This window comes from Sphaerodactylus townsendi, linkage group LG01, assembly GCF_021028975.2.
Source record: "Sphaerodactylus townsendi isolate TG3544 linkage group LG01, MPM_Stown_v2.3, whole genome shotgun sequence".
NCBI lineage: Eukaryota > Metazoa > Chordata > Lepidosauria > Squamata > Sphaerodactylidae > Sphaerodactylus > Sphaerodactylus townsendi.
This window is the reverse complement of record NC_059425.1, coordinates 64,399,469-64,419,758: the sequence shown is the minus strand read 5'-3', so window position 1 is coordinate 64,419,758 and position 20,290 is coordinate 64,399,469.

Here is a 20,290-nt window from a genome sequence, read left to right as displayed (position 1 = left end):
GGAAAGGTGTTTTTACCATACATCAAGGGAATCATTGATCAAACAGGGAAATTGATGAAGAAACATAACCTCCAAACTATCTTCAGACCCACCAAGAAAATTCAACAAATGCTACATTCAGCAATGAATAAGAGGGATCTTCTAACTCAGGATCATGGGCTCTCAGATGTAGGAACCTATCCACCCTATCAGCCTTCTGTCAGCATGGCCAATTGGCCATGCTGGTAGGGGCTGATGGGAATTGTAGTTCCTGAACATCTGGAGAGCCGCAGGTTCCCTACCCCTGTTCTAACTTCTGCAGGAATTTACCGCATACCTTGCAACTGTGGACAAGTCTACATAGGGACCACAAAATGCAGCGTTTAGACCCAAATCAAAGAACATGAAAGGCATTGCAAACAAATTCAGCAAGAAAAATCAGCAGTAGCAGAACCAAGCTGGACACAGAATGTTATTTGAAAAGACACAAATTCTGGACCACTCTAACAGCCAATACATCAGACTATGCAGAGAAGCCATTGAAATCCACAAGCACATGGACAATTTCACAGGAAGGAACTTTGAAAATGAACAAAATTTGGCTAGCAGAACTTAAAAATACTAGGATCAAGACAATGGTTAATGAACACCACCCAGACTCAGAATGTCTCTCTGCAGGAAGCAATAAAATGGATTGCAAATGAGCACTTAAATGGACAGGCAAACTGCTATGCAAATGCACTTACTAATTGATTATGCAACTTCCGTGTTACATACAAATGCTAAAATGGGGGGATTCCACTTAACACATGCAAATTATACTGGCAAACTGTACCCTTAACACTTTTAATAATTGCAAATGGTTCTTTCTCCCACCCCAAGTATTTCACAGGTATATATACTCCATTTGCATTACTACCACCAGATCTTCTGAAGATGCCAGCCACAGATGCAGGCGAAACGTCAGGAGAAAATGCTACTGGAACACGGCCACACAACCCGGAAAACCCACAACATTCCGGCCTGAAAGCCTTTGACAATATATTGCACAGTCTTTGTTTTTTAGACTATTGGTCTTCATCACCAGGGACCAGACATTGTCAGTTTCACTGTGTCAAATGCAAACTGACAAGAATGCATAATTACATTACACATCTTTCCACCCTGGCATCTTAGAAATAATTTATCTTATGGACTGTTTTTGAGGGCCAAAAGAAACAGTATTGGATCTAATGACAATTTTTAAAAGCAAGATCCTTAAAAGTAAAATTGTTAAATCAGAATTACCCCTGGCCCATTATACAACAGGTGTGAAGGAAAACTGACAGTACTAATCATTTATTTATTGAAGCCCAAACTCAAAAAAGTAGAATCCAGGATAGTTGGTTCCTTTGAATATTGCCAGGTAAGTAGTAGAATTAAAAGCATCATCTATAAGTATTGGCCTTTGATGCAAGACTTACTAGATAGTGAACTACCTCCTCTGACAGGATTAAGGAAAACAAAAAAATTGGGGGATATTTTGATAGGAGCTGACGTTAGATCTCAATCAAGAAAAAAAGCCAGTGTAGTGGGACGTTACAGATGTGGGAATTGCATATGTGGGAATTGCATAGTGTGCTCACTATGTAAATAAGCCTGTTTTAATCTGGTTCTAATACTAGAAAATCTGAGGCCAGCCAAGCCTAAGAAGCATGGATTATATATATAGAGACACAAGGCAATGAACTAATTGGTATATGCAATTAGTTTGAGTATAAAGTCAATAGATAAGTCATACACCATTCATAAAGTTATATTGTGATTATATTAGAAGTAATATGCAACTGGATATAAATGTAATAACAAAACATACAATGAGGGCACTTGGGCAACCTAAGAAGCGTAATGGGACAGTACTTACCGTGTTTCCCCGAATATAAGACAGTGTCTTATATTAATTTTTGCTCCCAAAGATGCGCTATGTCTTATTTTCAGGGGATTTCTTATTTTTCTGTGTTCTGTCATCAGGCATGCTTCCAAACAAAAACTTTGCTACTTCTTACTTTTGGGGGATGCCTTATATTTCGCACTTCAGCAAAACCTCTACTACATCTTATTTTCCGGGGATGTCTTATATTCGGGGAAACAGGGTAGTAACAAATTCTCATAAACATTGTATAAGATCTCATAAACATTGTACATATTTTGCTGATCTGTTTAATCTGGTTCTACCCAGATTGGATGCAACATAGATTGTGATTATTTTAGTTAGAAACTGTCTTCATTTTCTATCTAGATCCTAGATCTAGGTCTAGGTCCTAATCTTTGGGATACTCTGAGTTTGTTATAGAAATAAAGCCTGCACAAGTCCTTACTCACCGGCCTGGTTCCTTGGCATGGTACCGAATGATACCCCTGTGAGGCTGGATTTGAGCAACCATGCTAGAAAGATAAGGAATAGATATTACCTGAAGTGATGGCAGCGACCAGAAAACATGGGGCAGGGGCAAAACTGTGGTTAGTCTTGCCCACAATGTGACAATGACCTCACCTATGTATATAGTGTACAGTGTGTGTGTGTGTGTGTGTGTGTGTGTGTGTGTGTGTGTGTGTGTGTGTGTGTGTGTGTGTGTGTGTGTGTGTGTGTGTGTGTGTGTGTGTGTTATGGAGAGAAAACATTTCAGTTATGAAGATAAAGAAGTCTTGAAGCTGTTACACATGTTCTCAGAATCACTGTTTTATTTTAATCCCATTGATTTTAATCCCATTGAAATACTGTGTTACTGAAGCAGCAGTAGCAAACTCTTCAGACAAGATGGCACTCGACATATAAATTAAAAAAAATAAATTATAAATGCACTGAACAGGAAATTATGTAATACATCTCATCAAAGCACTGAAGCGACACAGGGCGGCTTGTCTCAGACGGCTTGTGCAGATTCTTAAAAAGCAAAGGCTAACATTTGTCTGGCTGATGCACTAACGAGGGAATATTTCTGGCACAATTAATTTTTACTGGCTGACAAGTAGGAAATGTCAGGCCTTTTTTTTTTAAAGGGAAGTGAAGAAATAGAAGGAATCGTGATTCCAGTCTTGGATAAAGAGTAGTGAGCTGTTTAATTGTATACAAACAGAAATACAAGACTTCTGGGCATAAAAGAGAGAGATTTTTGCATCCTTTTCCCACAAGCAGATTAGGGACAGATACCCCAGGCAAACACCTAGGTCTCAGAACCTTAAGCCAATAAACAACTCTGAAGTATTGATCAGCAGCATTCACTGATGAGGTATTCAAGCACTATACTCGGCAAAGCCAGTTTTAATGAAACTAGCATCCACAGACCCATATATCCCCTAACAAATCCCCCCTCTTAACTTCCCAGAGGCAGCCTCTGGAACTGAGACTGCCCCAAGATCAGCAACAGATAACGAAGGAGCCACCTGGTCTTCTGCCCACAAGAAGATAACAGTTGTAACTTTTCTCACAGGACAGGAGATGCAGGGGATGCCTAGTTTACTACAAAGCACTCAGAGCCATAAAGCATAACATAATCATGGAAAGAATACACAGATGGCAGTGGTAACATATAGCAGGCTGGTTACATATATCAAGGAGGCATTGGTTTTATATATATCAAAAACCATGGTATATGGTTTATTCAGATATGCATCCCCCTGACACCAGGCCACTATAATTTTGTGGCCCTAGGCTTGGAGGATACCCTAAGGGTCTGTCTATTCAACTTTTACCCATTCCAGATATGTTTGCCAACTCTGATTGGAAAATTCCTGGAGATTTGAAGGCACAATCTGCAAAGGGGAGTTTTAGCAAAAAAAAAAGGGAACTTGGCAGGATTGTGAGGACACAGAATCTGCCATCTCCATTAGTGATCTCAGTAGACTGGAAATCAGTTAAAATTCTGGTATATCCTGGCCATACTTGGAGGAAAGGAGTCTCCCTTGTCAGTGAGGATAGGGAACAGATACAAGAGCAACAGGGGTCGAATCCCCACTAGTGTCTTAGCCAGGTTTCAGAACACAAACTAACCAGGTTTGAGGGACGACCTCCCCATGGCTTGCGTGGCAGATTCCGTTTCTGGCGCTCGTTCTCCCCGTTAATCTGCGTTCCGGCAGGACCTGGTTGCAAGTGGCACAGACCCCATTAACACGGTTCAGAGCTGATCCGAGGGGAGGGATGAGGATTGAAACCCTGGCTCGTTTCTCGCCCTGGAGTGTGACGCAGAATTTGGGCAACCAGTCAGCACTGCGATGCACATGCAGCCTTTCCTTGGTTTCATTTCCGCTTTTGCGATCAGCCAGCAGAAGGGGATGCAAACATTAAACAGTCAAATGCATCTTTGAATCGTTCATGGTTTACACAGGTAACGATTAACTGTTTGCACAGTTAAACATTAAACTTTTACACGCTGGTTTTTTTATCACACCCCTACAATGTACGTTTCCACAGTGGGAAAAGGTCCCGCCCCATCAAGGCACGCCAGCCAATCAGGGGAGACCGGCAAAGCAAGCTAGCCTGGTAGTGGGGATTGCTAAGAGTTCTGCAACTGGGTGTGTCTGCTGTGTGCTCGCTGCAGTGGGGAGGGAGAAACTCCGATGAAGAGGACACAGTTTCACAACGAACAGGTTTGGATCTGCGTGCAAATTTCAAGTGGGGATTCGACCAGAGTCAGCCCTCAGAAAATGTTCAGGTGTCAAAAGGCTCAGCCCATAAATGGCACCTGCAAATCCCCAGAAAAGACATCTGGTGGTGGTGGTAGGAGACTCCTTGTTGAGGGAAACAGAAACAGTCATTTGCAGGCCTGACAAGATGTCTCGCGAGGTGTGCTGTCTCCCAGGGGCAAAAATCCAAGATGTCACAGAGAGGCTGACAAGATTTGTCAAGCCCACTGATCATTACCCCTTCCATTTGAGACACGTGGGGTGTAGCTTTTTAGGGTTTTTAGGCTCAGAAGGGTTTTTAGGCTCTGGAAAGGAAGTTGAAGAATCTGGATGCACATGTGGTCATTTCATCTCTACTCCCTGTTGAGGGACATGACCTAGGGAGGGAAAGAAGAATATTAAAGGTGAACAGAGATAAATGTAAGATTAGGCAGAAAAAATGAAACGCACAAATATAGGATGAGTGACACCTGGCTTGACAACATTACATGTGAAAGGGATCTGGGAGTCTTAGTAGACCACAAGCTGAACATGAGCCTGCAGTGTGATGCAGCAGCCAAGAAAGCCAATGCAATTCTGGGATGCATCAATAGGAGTATAGTGTCTAGATCAAGGGTTGTAATAGTACCTCTCCATTCTGCATTGGTCAGATCTTACCTGGAATACTGTGTTCAGTTCTGGGCACCGCAGTTCCAGAAGGATATTGACAAGCTGGAAGGGGTCCAGAGGAGGGCAACCAAAATGGTAAAAGGTCTGGAATCCATGCCCTATGAAGAGATACTTAGGCAGCTGGATATGTTTAATTTGGCAAACAGAAGGTTAAGAGGTGACATGATAGCCATGTTTAAATATTTGAAGGGATGTCTTGTTTTCTGCTGATCCAGAGACTAGGGCAAGGAGTAATGGGTTTGAGGTGCAAGAAAAGAGATTCCATCTAAACATTAGGAAGAACTTCCTGACATTTAGGGCTGTTCAACAGTGGGATACACTTCCTCGGAGTGTAGTGGAGTCTCCTTCTTTGGAGGTTTTTAAACAGAGGCTGGATGGCCATCTGTCAGGGATGCTTTGATTGTTCCTGCATGGCAGGGGGTTGAACTCGATAGCCCTTGTGGTTTCTTCCATGATTCTATGAATGAGCCTATAGAAATCCTAAGATAAAGATGCTCAGCTGCCAGTATATTACCAGCACGTGAACAATTTCATTGCAATATTGACAAGGTGCTTTCTCAAAAGAATACATTGTAGCTGCTGCAAACCACAAGCCTTGTACAAGTAACAAAACTGCAGTAACCTTTATGGGCAACTACTCATTAAAAGAACAGTCAGGTGACCCTTTTTGTGGCTTCCTGTTCATTCTAAATCTAACCTGTGGAACTTTTTCTTTGTTTGGGGGAGGGGGAAATTGGTGCTGATGAAGTGAGTGCTGGATTTGTGACTGGTTATTAGAATGCCAAGCAGGGTTCTCCAGTCTACCCACTCAACTTCCCTTAGGGGCTGCTGAAGTACCACCTCTCTCCCTCTAGATGGCTGGAAAAGGCAATGTAGGCTGAGCAGGCCAGGACTGATACCTATCCTGACAGCACTTCAGTGTCTCTGGGCAACTTATCATGCCTTCCGTACCTGGTAGGCAGAAGAGGATGAAAGCAGAAAGTTCCAGGGCAAGAGTAGCCAATGGTAGTGTATGGACAGGGCTGGTGAGTGGATCGAAGTAGGATGGCACTGGCCATGTCTCGAAGCTTGTTTTCCAGGGCTGCCATATTCAGATCATTACTCAGATTAATTGAGCATTTAAAAGTTATCTCTAGCTAATTGGGTACAGGTTTTTTAAAACATTAAATTTATCTTTAATACAATATTTACCCAAACGTTATATGCTTATTGAGATATTTATAGTCTACTTGTCTCCCAAAACATTTTACAACATCATTCTTTCCCATTTTATCTTCAAAATAACAACCCTATAAAATAGATTAGAATGAGCACATGATTGGCCCCAAGCTTCCATGGCCGTGTGGAGGTTTGAACGTGTGTCTGCTAGATCTTAGTCCCATGCTCTAACCATCACACAACCCTACAGGTAATTGGTGGCATCTTAGAAATAGCTCCTTTCATTCTCAATCTGTGCCCAAACACCCAAGCAAGAGATAATTGGCTATTGATTTGAGGACGTCAACTACATTGTGAGGAGAGAAAAGTGCTGGGATTATCTCTCCACTTTCTAGAAGGCTTTCTAGTAATAACAGCATTCATCAGCTGCTTGGTCGTGTTCACATGGCCTTTGCCCAGCACCCAAAATGGCATATTTTTGCTTGTGTGGTTCACAATCAGGAGAAGAATCCACAAATAGAACATCTTCTACTATATTTAGATGCCCTGTCTATTGAACTAAATTGCCTTTCTTAATTTCTTTTGTTCTGAAATCTCTACCTCATGGAATCAAAAGATCCCCTATGAAAAGCATTAGTGCTTTGTTTTTCAAAAAAAATTCTTTCATGATCGGAAAACATCTGAAAAGAAACCTAAAATGTAAAAAAAAAGTGACTCTCTAATTATCTTTTGTTTTATATTATCTGGCTTGATGGGAGTGTGACTCATGGGCTTGTATATCACCTCACATTTCTTTGCTGTGACATGATCTATTACAATAATATGAATGTGGTTTATATGATATATTTCATCTCAGCCCCTGTGTATTCTGAATGTGTTCTTCTGTAGTTATGACTTCTCTTTTAGAGAGTAGAACAGCTATAAAATAAAATTACAGGATATGAAAATGACTAAGAGAAATGATTCCATAAAGCAGTGCCAACAATCTTCAGAGAAAAACATTTCTGTAGCCACTACATGTTCAACATACATGCAAATCACTGCAGTTTTTTGTTCCTCCATCTTGATTCCTCCTGCATTTGCCAAAAGCACTAACCATTGAATTGCTTGAGTCTCCCCTACACTCTGTGCTTTCCTTTTATTTTTAAAATACAGCATACACATTTTACTCAATTAAATGTGCATTTGTTATAAATTTAGAAACATAGAATGCTGCCTTTTAGAGGAAGGGAATTTAGTGAGATCGCCCAAGCTTCAGATGAAGATTAAGGGCGTATTGGTTTGAGTATTGGACTGGGACTGAGGACATTCAAGTTCAACTCCTCAGCCATGAAATGTCACAGAGTGGCCATGAACCTGTCATTCTTTCAGCCTAACCTACCTCACAGGACCCTTGTGAGGATAAAATAAGGAAGGACCAAGGACCTTTCATCTTGTCCTGTGCTACATGGAGAAAGAGTGTGATAAAAATTAAATAAACAAGTAAATGACTTAACAAACTGACAGGAGTGTTAGAAGCGAAGGACTTTACCTTGTCTCCTGCCTCAGTGACAGAGGGGGACTTATCAGTGAGTCTGATAACTAGAGCGGGTCAAGACACTGGGGACCTTTCCTCAACTGCTCTGACATGATCATTTTGGTGTGTAAATTGCTAGTGTCAGGGAACTTCCTTACTTCCTGCTTCTCCTCCACTCTTCCCCAATCTTGCACATACCTTATGTGGAGAAATGGGCTCCTTCCCCCGCCCCTTCTTCTCTTCTCCAATCAGGTATCTTAGATTTGGAGGACTTGAAAATGCCAGAGGAACATCAGAGGGACATTTTCCCTGACCTAGGGGGAAAAGATAACTTGACCCAGCCTGACCAGGTCTAAAGAGGGTGGGACCAGAGAACTGATAAAAGTGCTGGGAGCAGAGAGGTGCAGCCCTTTGCTCTTTCTGCTGGGTCATTGAAGGGAGCAGACCACTTGCCTGGCCTCTGGAGAGAGCAGCCATTTTGGACCATGTGCTCATCCAGAAAGCTCACTCAGCCTTCCAGGTAATGGGAACTATTTGAGAATTGTAACCTTAAGCTTTAAGTGCCTACCCTATTTTCAACAACTGCTAGGGTATGTTCAGAGAGAGGGATAGAGGATTTGCGTTTATATCCTCTTTGTTTCTTTGCTAGATCTGGTGCAGTGCTAAAACATACTTGTAACCATTTTATTTTTAATGAATACTTTTTAAACCTTAGGTGTGTGGAACAGTTCTCTGTACCATGTAGGCTTCTGCCATTTTGGATGTGCTATCAGGGTAGGAGGGCACCTGGATTAGGCTGGCAGTTGGCAAGCAGCTTTTCATCCAGGGCCTCCAATCTGCCCTGTGGAACCCAGGAGAGGGGAACCAGGGGAAACAGAGGCTAGGCCTGAGGGCTGCAAAGGGAGCTGGGGGTCCTGATCCTCCCCAGTGGGAAGTCCCTCAAATGGTCAAGTGGTGGCAGTGATACTCAGAGAGAAGAAAGCAAGCACTTTCCAGGAAAAGTTGGCAACCCCTGGTAGAGGCTTGAGAGTGGAATAGGGCCTGCCGGGCAAAGCAAGCCCATTCCGCCACACCTTCCATCTTGCACCATGTGTTCAGAGAGATGCAGACAGCATCCCTCAACATCTAGCTAGATAGATTAGAATAAAGAACCTATCTCTCCACTTTTCTATCCAGAATAGAGTTCACTAATAAAGACTCCTCTTATTAGTTAGAAACTGTGAATTGGCTCTGAGATTCTTTTGTTGCCAGCACACACACACGCATGGGTAAGCTTTACTGTGTTTTACTTCAATGCACTCTGCTTGTAATGCAAAGGTAGAGAATTACCAACAAGGAAAAGAACATCCCTCAGAATTAAAAATCCAACATATACCAAAAACTACATAACTAACACAAATAAATGACATGGAAAATAAAAATGGGGGTGGGATTTGGGGCACATGAAACTTTGAGATAGGTTCTTCATGATCATATATCCTGACTAATTATCTGGAAAATGGTCCTGAAAGAAAATAAGGCTCATTATGTTGCCTCTGCAGGAGTTGAAGTTATTTTTAGACATAGTGAATATATGTATTAGTGATAGAATGTTAAGGCAAGGAAAAGTAGTACTCTTTCTTTAAGATACAGCATAATAGGAGTTGTAGTCTGTAGCTTGCCAGGTCATAGGTCTTTGTATTAGCTCTCTGATTGCAACACAATTGCTTTTCCATGTTGGATTGTATAAAAGCTAGAGAAAGTTTATTTACCATTTGTAACTCTTGGAATGGAGAGGTGTGCTGATTCATTCTATTTTTCATGGAATCTTATACATTTCTTATCTCAGAGTATTAAATGTTGCCTCGTCCTAGTGGAAATGTAAGTTGTTGAAACTTTGCATAGAGGCTACATTAATGTTTTAATTAAGAACCTGAACTGAAGATTCGTGTAGCATTTCTGTTGAACACATTCCAAAGAGAGATGTTCCTCTTGGGCTGGAATATTCATCCTACATCTCCAAGAAGCAAGTAGTGAACAACTAATTGTGTATTTCCGGTTTCCAGAAAACTTTGTTGGAATGATGACAATAATTGCTCAGTTCATTGGTCACGAACTACTTGTGAAGTCATTATATTTGTATCAGGAGATTTCTGCACAAGTCACCTAGAATGTTTCCAGAATGTACTTGACTCCGCCCTGCCCTTACCATGATGTTTGCCTGTACTCACCTCCTCCAAACATTTAATGGTCACTATGAGGGTTTTTAATTTTTTTTTTGCTTATTCATTGAACCAGTGCTTAATTGATTTATTGCTTCAGTGCTCTGTAGTTCCATTTAATCAATGCTTCGTTGATTCAACCAAACAAAAACACACACATGAAATGATAAAAATATAACAGTGAGGGAGAAAGGAGTGTTGAGGTGAGGGACAAGAAAAAATGGCACTGAGGGGAAGATGGATGATGGCACAGAGGTGTGAAATATGGCAGTAGGAAAGATAAAACATTATAAATATTTGTTGTGGTGGGTTTTGCAAGCTGTGTGGCCATGGTCTGGTAGATCTTGTTCCTACTGTTTCGCCTGCATCTGTGGCTGGCATCTTCAGAGGTATATCACAGAGAGTAGTCTGTTATACACTGTGTCTAGTGAGAAGGGAATGTTTAGTGGAGTATATATTGTCCATGTCCCAGGGTGGGGAACCAATCAGTAAGTGTTTGGGTGGAACTTGTTATGCAAAGGTGTGATTGAGTGCATTGTATTGCGGGTGGGGTTATCAGTCAATTTATATTAGTATTCCCTGCAGCAGCAGGGAATGCAAATCCTGTGTCTGGGTGAAGTCCAAATCCTGTGTCTGGGTGAAGTCCATTGTACATGAATTTAGCAAGCCCTTGCCCTTTGGTTCTGATGTTTTTAAGTATTGGAAGCCAAGCTTTGTTAATTCTTGTTAGGAACAAGATCTACCAGACCACAGCCACACCGCCCGGAAAACCCACCACAACCAGTTGAATCCGGCCATGAAAGCCTTCGACAATACATTTTAAATATGATTGCACTGTGATGAAAGCTGGTTTGGAAACATTTCAGTGAAAAGAATAATTTTAAAAGGGTTTCAGAAACAGAGTTTGGGAAATGTTTCCAAAACCAAAGAGGGGTGGGGTGGAACAGTGTGGAACTTCACAGAGAAAACATTTTATTTCCAACCTGAAAACATTGTATCTTGTGCAGAAAAGTGTCACCTGTTGCAAGTCTGCTGTGCTGATCAATCCACTGGAGGTAGGAAAAATCTCAGGATTGGCTTCTGTGACTTGTTACTGTCACGGTAAGACCTTGCCCTTCCCTTCCAGCAGAATGTGGCCTGTGCTTTATTAGTAAAGGGAGAAAATAGAAGGGGGAGAAGAGGGCAGCAAATGCCCTTCCTCTTCATTTTGTACCTCACCTCACCTCTTTTTCTTCTTCTGCCTCATAGACTAGACTTATTTTTTAAAAGCTATGCTCTGCCACATTCTGCCTGCTCAGACCTCAGTCAGTTGAGGGACTGCAACAGGAGAGAGATATTGAATGAAGGTCACAGCGTCTTTAGGTACTATAAGAATAACTGGGCAGCTTGTTCCAAAGCAAGTCTTGGTGTGATGGCTACCTGACAACTCACTCAAATGTAATAAAGAAACAGTGGGATCCACAGGATGCTTAAGACCCAAGAGAGGCTGCCCCTTGGTCAGAGACATATTCTGTCACTCAGTAAACCACCCAAAAAAGAAATGTGAGTGATACCTTGCTGTGTATGAGATAGGCCAGGGAGATGGTAAAATGCTTGCCCTCTTTGCTACAATGATACCAAAGTCTTCTTGCGAATTATGTTGTTTGCTGTGATGTATGCCATAAGCATTATTTGTCTGCCCCTTGAGACCCATCACTACTAATGGTAGTAAGACAGCTTATTCTTTTTTTATGTCAAAATGGGACATAAGCTATGTTGACTGTGAATGCAACATGACAGAAAGCAACGCAGGTAACAGAATGCCCATGGCACAATTGATTTTCTGCCAGACGTCTAAATGTTCTGTAAAAAAAGCAACCCTAGATGGCCTCTTTCATACTTTATCACTTTCCTTCTGTATTGAATTAAATAAGGCAACTCAGCTATTAGGCTGCACATACTCCTTAGCTGGAACAAAGTCTAGTAACTTTTTTTTGCTACAAGCAGGATGGTTCTTTACTAAAACTGAACAATGGTTGCTGTAAGGACTTTACAACAACTTCGAAGTGATTATTCAGTTTATACAGCTCTCTCCAAGTGCAGAGTGTTACAGAGACTACAAAGGGACAAGATCTTTTTCCAGAACTCTCCTAATGTTATACCCAAACTCTAAGGTCACTGACGAATGAGAGAGCTTGCTGGAAATCTGTATTTTTCTCCTATTAGCACTAAAAACTATATTATCCATACATTTAAATCATTATAAGCAGCTTGGGAGGCAGGTAATCCATAGTGTCACTGCACTATGGAATTTTGCTTGATGGATGCTTTATAGCAGTTTTGCTTCATTATTAGCAGCAATCTGCTTTTTGTTAGAGCCAGTTTGTTGTTTTCATGTCATCCCAAGTGAAATGACAGAGCTGCCTGCAACAGGGAATGTTTGAGGCATTGGGAGGGAAGGGGGGCTCACACCAGTCCCAGCCAAGCCTTTGAGGCCGAGTAGGGTATCTAAGGTGTATCCCATGTTTGATCAGAGAATTTTATGCTTTCCTGGGTGCAAAACACACATGTCTCTGGTCCCATCTCCCAACCTTTATTGTATATTTGTCTAAAACCTCTAAAATACCACCTTTCCACCCATAGGAGTTCCCAAATTTAGCAGGGGTGTTCTGGAGACCTCCATTGCAGATGTCTAGATTAGGGCCACACAAAATTACCATTTTGAGGCAAGTTGAACTCAGGAGAAGGCAGCATCATGTGCATGCTCAATTTCTGGTGGGGTTTCATGCAACATGTGATTTAGGTGGCATGCAGAACCCCACAATGCTGGAAATAGGGAGCCTTCAACATTGTGGGCTTTTCAGAACCATCTGACTGGTTATGGGTGGGATGTTAGAGTAGATGAACCCAGTTTGGGTTGATCTAGCATGGCTTTAATTGGAGATAGAATAAGTGCAGGACCTTTTGGCATATAGACCGACAGTGGAATTGGCCCTCCCTCAACTCCTATCCCCTGTTCTTCTCCATCATGGCCACCACCTGCTTCTTTCACCCACCTCTGGGCTTCTCGTGCTGTAGGTTTTCTGCAGATATGCCTCTGAAAACAGACAGGAGGAGGACCTAATCTCAGGGTCCCAGGACAAGACTGCTCTCAGCTCAGGCAACCCAAGGGACCAATGAAGAGAAGGGCAACTGCTTTAAAAGGAGCCAGAGGCTGAGGCTAAGCAGAAAGTTGCTGGACTTTTCTTTTAAAACATGGAACCTTCCAGCCAGGGCAGATGAAGGATACGATTCTACTGACCCTTCCAAGGCCAGTGATGAATCAGCAAAGTTGACAGATTCTACCAGAGAGGTCCCCTTAAGTGGTATTGGTATTAAAGGGACAGCAGTGCAGACAGTTAAAAGATGGCAAACCTATGAATGAACAAATTTTGGTAAGAAAATTAAGTAACTTAGGAAGTATCAAAAGACCAGGGAGTGAGGAATACTTCTTCACAGTAAGAAAATCAATCCAAGAGTTTTTTCAGTATTCAGGAAGGCATGATTCAATCTGGAAGATAATTTTGTTTTACCTAATTAAATATTAAAGCTAGTTCTGTGACACATACCCCTGTGCTGAGGGCCAGTGCAGTAGGCAGGTGGCATAATTCCATTTAAAGCAGGACTTAATGTGGGAGTAAAGTGTTATATCAGGCTATATTCTCCCTGAATGAAACAAAACAAACAAAATCAATAATTGGTTCTGGTGGGTTTTCCCAGGCTGTGTGGCCGTGGTCTGGTGGATTTTAAGTCTGTTTTCTCTGTGATACACCTCTGAAGATGCCAGCCACAGATGCAGGCGAAACGTTAGGAACAAAATCCACCAGACCACAGCCACACAGCCGGGAAAACCCACCAGAACCAGTTGAATCCGGCCGTGAAATCCTTCGACAATACAAAATCAATAATGACTTCATTAGGTGAAAACTAAGTAGGGATTATTTTTAATTAAAGATATTTTATTTTCGTTTAATATGGAATAACACACAAACTACATTTTCTGTTTAATAAGCTGAGGTGTCAGCTGAGTTTTTCCATTCAATCTAACTTGTAGTATAAACCTGCTAAAGTGCAATTACCAGCTCACTTCTGATGTTATGAAAGTATCATGTTGGCTGTCCTGTTGGATATCTTAAAGTAATGATGAAATACAGTCCTTTCATTCAGTGATTAAGTTTCCTATTCATGCAATGTTCTTCATGACCTTTCAGAATCTTCAGTGTATACTATCATTGTCATCTACATATTATTGTCATCTAAAAAGAAACCTTTTATGTAATAAACAGCACCAAGTGCTACACTAAGACAACTGCTTTCTCTGGGATTTTGTGCATGCAGAAATGTATTGTTTCCATGAAAAAATAGCCATAGATGGAGAGTTCTTCCCCAACCCAGATTACAACCCCATGGTACGCTTCAAAACAATCACATAAGGTAAAACTCAATCATTTAAGACAAGATAAATCATTGAGTGGTATGCTCCCATGGTAAAGCTTACAACTGCAGCTTTGTGTGTATAGGTTTACAGACGGCTACTTTTTTATCACTGTATGGCGTGTGAGTGATTCTATATAAATTGGACTACATGATGAAGGTACATTTACTATAATGCTTCACTGTGAGGGAATGACAGGTCAACATGTTTTTTTCCTGTCTTTTCCTGTCATAAATGAACATATGAACTGGGACTTCCATAGGGGATTCATGGAGTGCTGATGCCTCTGCATATGATGGAGTCTTCATGGCTAGATTGCCAGTTTGGAGACATATATCACCCCTGAGTAATCACTGGATTAAAGAATGATCAGGAGATAACCCACATTTCTTCAGCAAGCTCTCCTCTAGAGTAAACTATGAAAATATGGTTTTTTGCAGCTCACCTGGAGTAGAGAGCTGGGAAGGAGGATGGTAAACAACACCTCATGGTCATGTTGAATATAACTGAACTTTAAGCATGACCACCCCCCATTTCTCTGCTCGTGGAGGCTAATTAATCTTGAAGATAAACAGAGATTTGATCTGTGCTAAAGACAAACAACCTTGTGATGAAATAAGCCTTTTCTCTGGAAAACTATAAATCAGAATGGAACTTTAAAGGGTGTGTGTGTGGAGAATTTATAACTGACAAAAGGGAGAATAAAGGGAGAAAGCAAAAAGGAGTATTTCTTTTTTCTATTTTTGCATCTGCATTTTTCTTTTGTAACAAAAGTTCATTTGAAGAAGTCTACTATGGATATAAGTGAACTGTTATTTTTGTTTAGTTAAAAATACAAGAACTGTTTGCCGTGGATATTATAGAAATGTAAACAGACTAGCAGTACAATCCATGGGGGCAGAGCAGTTTCATGGCAGCCAGGGACAGCACAGCTGTTCTGCATCCTAAGAAGATAGGGAGGTGTGGAAAAGATGAGAAAAACCAGAAACTCGGCAGAAACTCAAAACTCACCATTGTTTTACAATGGCCGATGCATAATCTTTTGCTGAAATCAGTCGCTAACACCTGAAGGGGGCATTCCCATGCTGAAAGCCCTCCGGAAATCAGCTGAAGTCAGGTCCACCCCCAGGAATGCCCCCATTGGCACTGATGTAGGCTCCTGCAGCAGAACAGCACCAGCACAGGGGCAGCTTCTGCATTTGGGTGCTGCTGTGCCCCACCACTGGCATTAGTGCCCATCTGGATAGTGTAAGTGCTATTTACTCCATCTGGACTGGCAACATTGCCAGTGGTCATGCCAGTTCCACAGATTGCACTGTAAGTTACAGCTCTGTGTACACTTTAATGAAGCTACTAGAGACACATGCACTAGCAGATTAAAGATACTATTTTTTATCTGAAGCTTATTCATTATACCAACTACTAGGAAAACATCCTTAGATATAACACCTGAAAAACCAGTCATGTCTGAAATGATGAAAAAATAGTTTGAGCAATTGAGAGGATTGATTGGAGAAATTCCTAAAAATGGAAGAACGGGTGTTGGAAGATGTCAAGAAATTGGAAATTTCTATATATCAACTATTTGTAGAAATAAAACAAACCACTGAAAAAGTTGAAACCTTAAAGGAAAAACAGAAGTGTTAAATAGAGATCTGCAAAGAGAAATGGACAGTTGAACTGTACTGTAGCTGAGAAAGGAAAAATGTTGAGATTCAGAACTATCCCTGGGGCTGCAATTGAAAATACTAGACCAACAGCGCAATACAAAAAGGGGAGGAAGTGAAACGGTTGAGGCAGCTGTTCCCCTTGGAACTGGGAGTGTATTCTTTCACTGTACTGACATCCTTCCTTACTGCAATCATAACCCTATAATAAAGACCGTGTCATTCAACAATAACAGTTTCCCAGCAATGAAACACTGTACACACAGGAAGTCATGCTACTGTATATAAAATCCAAAGAGAGTTGTAACATTGAAATGGAATATATTTTTTTCCTTGAGAGAAAATGGATCCTAAGAGAGCAAATGTCTTTCCCTGACTCTAAAAGACAGCCACTGAAGTGTTAGGATGAAATCTGTGATGTTCTTAATTTTTAATTTTATTGCATGTGTCATGACCTCAATCCAATAGTTTCTGCATAGGGTGGCAGAATTCCAAGACTCCAAGAGAGAATGCAGCCTCATCTTCTCTCATTTCATACAAGCTGACAGAGCCCTACGGGGGAGGGTGGGATATAAATTGAATTAATCAATCAATCAATCAAAAGACCCTCTTACTTCATTCCTTTGGCTTATCTGGAACAGGGCAAAAGGAGTGCAATTGGGAACAAATTTGAGCAGGTAACACAACTGCCTACCCATCAAGATTTTGAATTTGCTGTTCATATTATTTGTATGTAGTACCTAGTATGCTATTAATGGGTAACATTTGGATGGTATTGGATCAGATATATTTGCCCGCAAGTAGCTAGTTGGCCAGTCCTGGCATTAGAATTCACAGTGTAGCTAATATGACTCATGGTGCTGCTTAGAACTGCCAGCAGGCAGAACATGCAGGGGAAGTAATGGGAGAAACACAGACCCACAGAGGACTGCCAAACGCATTTTGCTGTGCATGGTCCAGCAAGCTGTTCAGGTTTCTGATGGTGGTGACAGGCTTCCAGGTCCCAAATGAATCATCAGGCACTGAGCAGCTGTTTGGGGAAGACAGCATTTCATAGGCAGCTTGTCTCTGTTGATGGCAGGCTATGCTCTAGCTGTCCCTAAGGCTTAGTTCATCCTCACTCTCCAGACACTGGGGATTTGCATTTCCTGCAGCAAGGGAGTTGGCAGTATATTAGAAGGCAGAATAGGTTGAATTGCCAGATATCCAAGCAACCACAGCATTTCTTATTTCAAAAGAGGACATGAAGCTGGCTCTAAGTTTTTGTGGACCCTTGAGCAAGAGGGTATCAATGGTCTCTCTTATTATGCCTAAATATGCCCTTAGACATGTGATGTTCAGCCTGCTTAAAAATTAATAACTACAACCAGTTTCAACATTCTTTTAAAAAGGGGCAAATATACCTAGGCAGTACCTCTCAATTCATATACTGATGACATGTTGGCTGATAGATCCCACTAGGTTCTTGGCACTAGGGGGCATAAAAGATCACGGCTCATGTGTGCACTCTAGACAAGAGAAAATGTAATAGGGATCTTTGTACTGGTTGTACAATTGGCCATGCTGGCAGGGGCTGATGGGAATTTTAGTCCATGAACATCTGGAGTGCCATAGGTTCACCACCACTGGGATATCCTAAGTACTTGCACAACTGTGTCTGAGGGTAGCAAGCACATTCCTGTACTCACTTGCTCCAGAAGAGATGCTGGTAGGGGGTGGCCTTGCCCAGGCATGATTTTTTTGTTGTTGTTGAAAATGTTCCTAACAATACAAAACTCAAATAGAAATATAACTATAAAAAATATCAAAAACATAAAGTGATCTGGACCTGCTAATAGCTGAAAAACAAATTAGAACTACCAGCAACACTAAAACAGTTGTGAATAAAAAGATAATTAAAACCAAACAGCAACTGACTAAAATTACAATAAGGTCAAAGGAAAGAGAGGCAGTGGGCCAAGAGAAAAACATCAGCTGCAGTGCAAAAAGTTGTAATTTGGTGCAAAAAAAATAGTCTAATGATGGTGTCAAGCACAAGGAATGAGAGAGGGCATTCCATAAAGGGGAGGGGTGACCTCTGAAAAAACCCTTGGCTTGAGGTCACTCACCTGGCTTCTGATGGTTGGGGAGAAGAGTCAAGGGTGAAGGTCACAGTATCTAGCCAAGAAACACATTCTCTTTATGAGCAGAAGAGGAAGGTGATTCCTCCACTATTGAACTTCCTTAATATTTCAACGTTTTATTTTCCAAACATGGGAAAGTATGTCAGCCTTAGTATAATTACATGTAAGTTTCTTCTTACTTGGAATAAATCACCACAGTCAGTGACAGAAATGCTAATGTGACTGAGTTTCTTGCTCAGTAGAATTATTCCTTTTGAATAGCAAGTAGGCAGCAGCTCCCTCCCTTAGTCCTGACCTTGTTCTTGATATAATGATTAGTGCTGATGTTTTCCTTGGTTCCCATTCACCTCTTCAAGATCCTTCCTTGTCTGGCATCAGTCCCTGACATAAAGTCTTCATGATCCTGTCTTATTTATTTATAATTTTCTTGACAAAATTTGTATCCCACCTTTCAGCCCTTCCAAGGGCCACCAAAGTGGCTAACAGTGTAAATCATGCATGATAAAATCACATTTTCAACCTATTAAAATCAACCTCCCCCCCCCCAACACACTTCATTAAAACAATTAAAAACAGGTAAATTACATACGAAGACAATTAAAACACTGGGAAGGAAGGATCATTGAGGAAATGGCAATGAAACAAAAAAAGGCTTCACCTGTCATGCCCCCACAGAGGCTTTTGTTATTTGCACATTAAGATTCAGTTTCCCCATAGTTAGCATGGTTTTAGTTCATTGTTAAGTCTTCTAAGGGAGGGTATTTTAGTTAGCCCCTGTCATTTAAGACATTTCCCAATAGGCAGTTTCCTTTCTTTACCCAGCAATCCCCTGTTTTAGTTCTAGCCAGTCAGAGTAAGGTGCTAAGGGTAGTTGGAGACTGGAATATTCGTGATGTGCATATTAATATATGGTGGTCCATAGAGCACAAGTTAAGTTTAACAGCAGTTAGAACTAGACAAAGACTGAAAGGAAGCAGGCCACAGTGCACTTTCTTGAAAGCAGCCAAGAAAAGACACAGCCTACTGCTTCAAACCTGCTCAAGACAAGCAAGTAATCTGATTTAGATAGACCCAAGGGAGGAGTTAGGGTCTTAATTGTCTCCAGTAATCAGGGGTGTAATGCCCATTGGGCAAGGTGGGCAACTGCCCAGGGCATCACCTTGTGGGGGGCATCAAAATGCAGGGTTCGTTTTTGGGTATTTTTAGTGGTTTTCCATTTTTGGCCTGCAGGGGGCGCAGTTTTTAGGCTAGCGGCACCACATTTTCAGCGTATGGTCAGGAGACTGTCCTTATGATACCCCCCCAAGTTTGGTGAGGTTTGGTTCAGGGAGTCCAAAGTTATGGACTCCCAAAGGGGGTGCCACATCCCCCATTGTTTCCAATGGGAGCTAATAGGAGATGGGGGCTACAGTTTTGGGGGTCCATAACTTTGACTCCCCTGAACCAAACTGCACCAAACCTGGGAGGTATCATTAGGGCAGTCTCCTGATGAGACCCTGAAAGTTTTGAGACTGTGCCTTCAGAAATGTCCCCCCCCCCCCCCCGCCGGCTGCAACCCCATTGACAGCAATGCAGAAAACTCAATGCAGAACAAAGATTCTTGGGCAAATTTCTGGGATGTTCCTGCAGGGGATGCATTTTTGAAGTATCAGCACCAAAATTTCAGGATATCATCTGGAGACTGTCATGATGACACCCCCCAAGTTTGGTGCAGTTTGGTTCGGGGGGTCCAAAGTTATTGGACCCTCAAAAGGGTAGCCCCCATCTCCTTAGCAAAGAATGGGGGATGGGGCACCCCCTTTGAGGGTCCATAACTTTGAACCCTCTAAACCAAACTGCACCAAACTTGGGGGGTCACATAA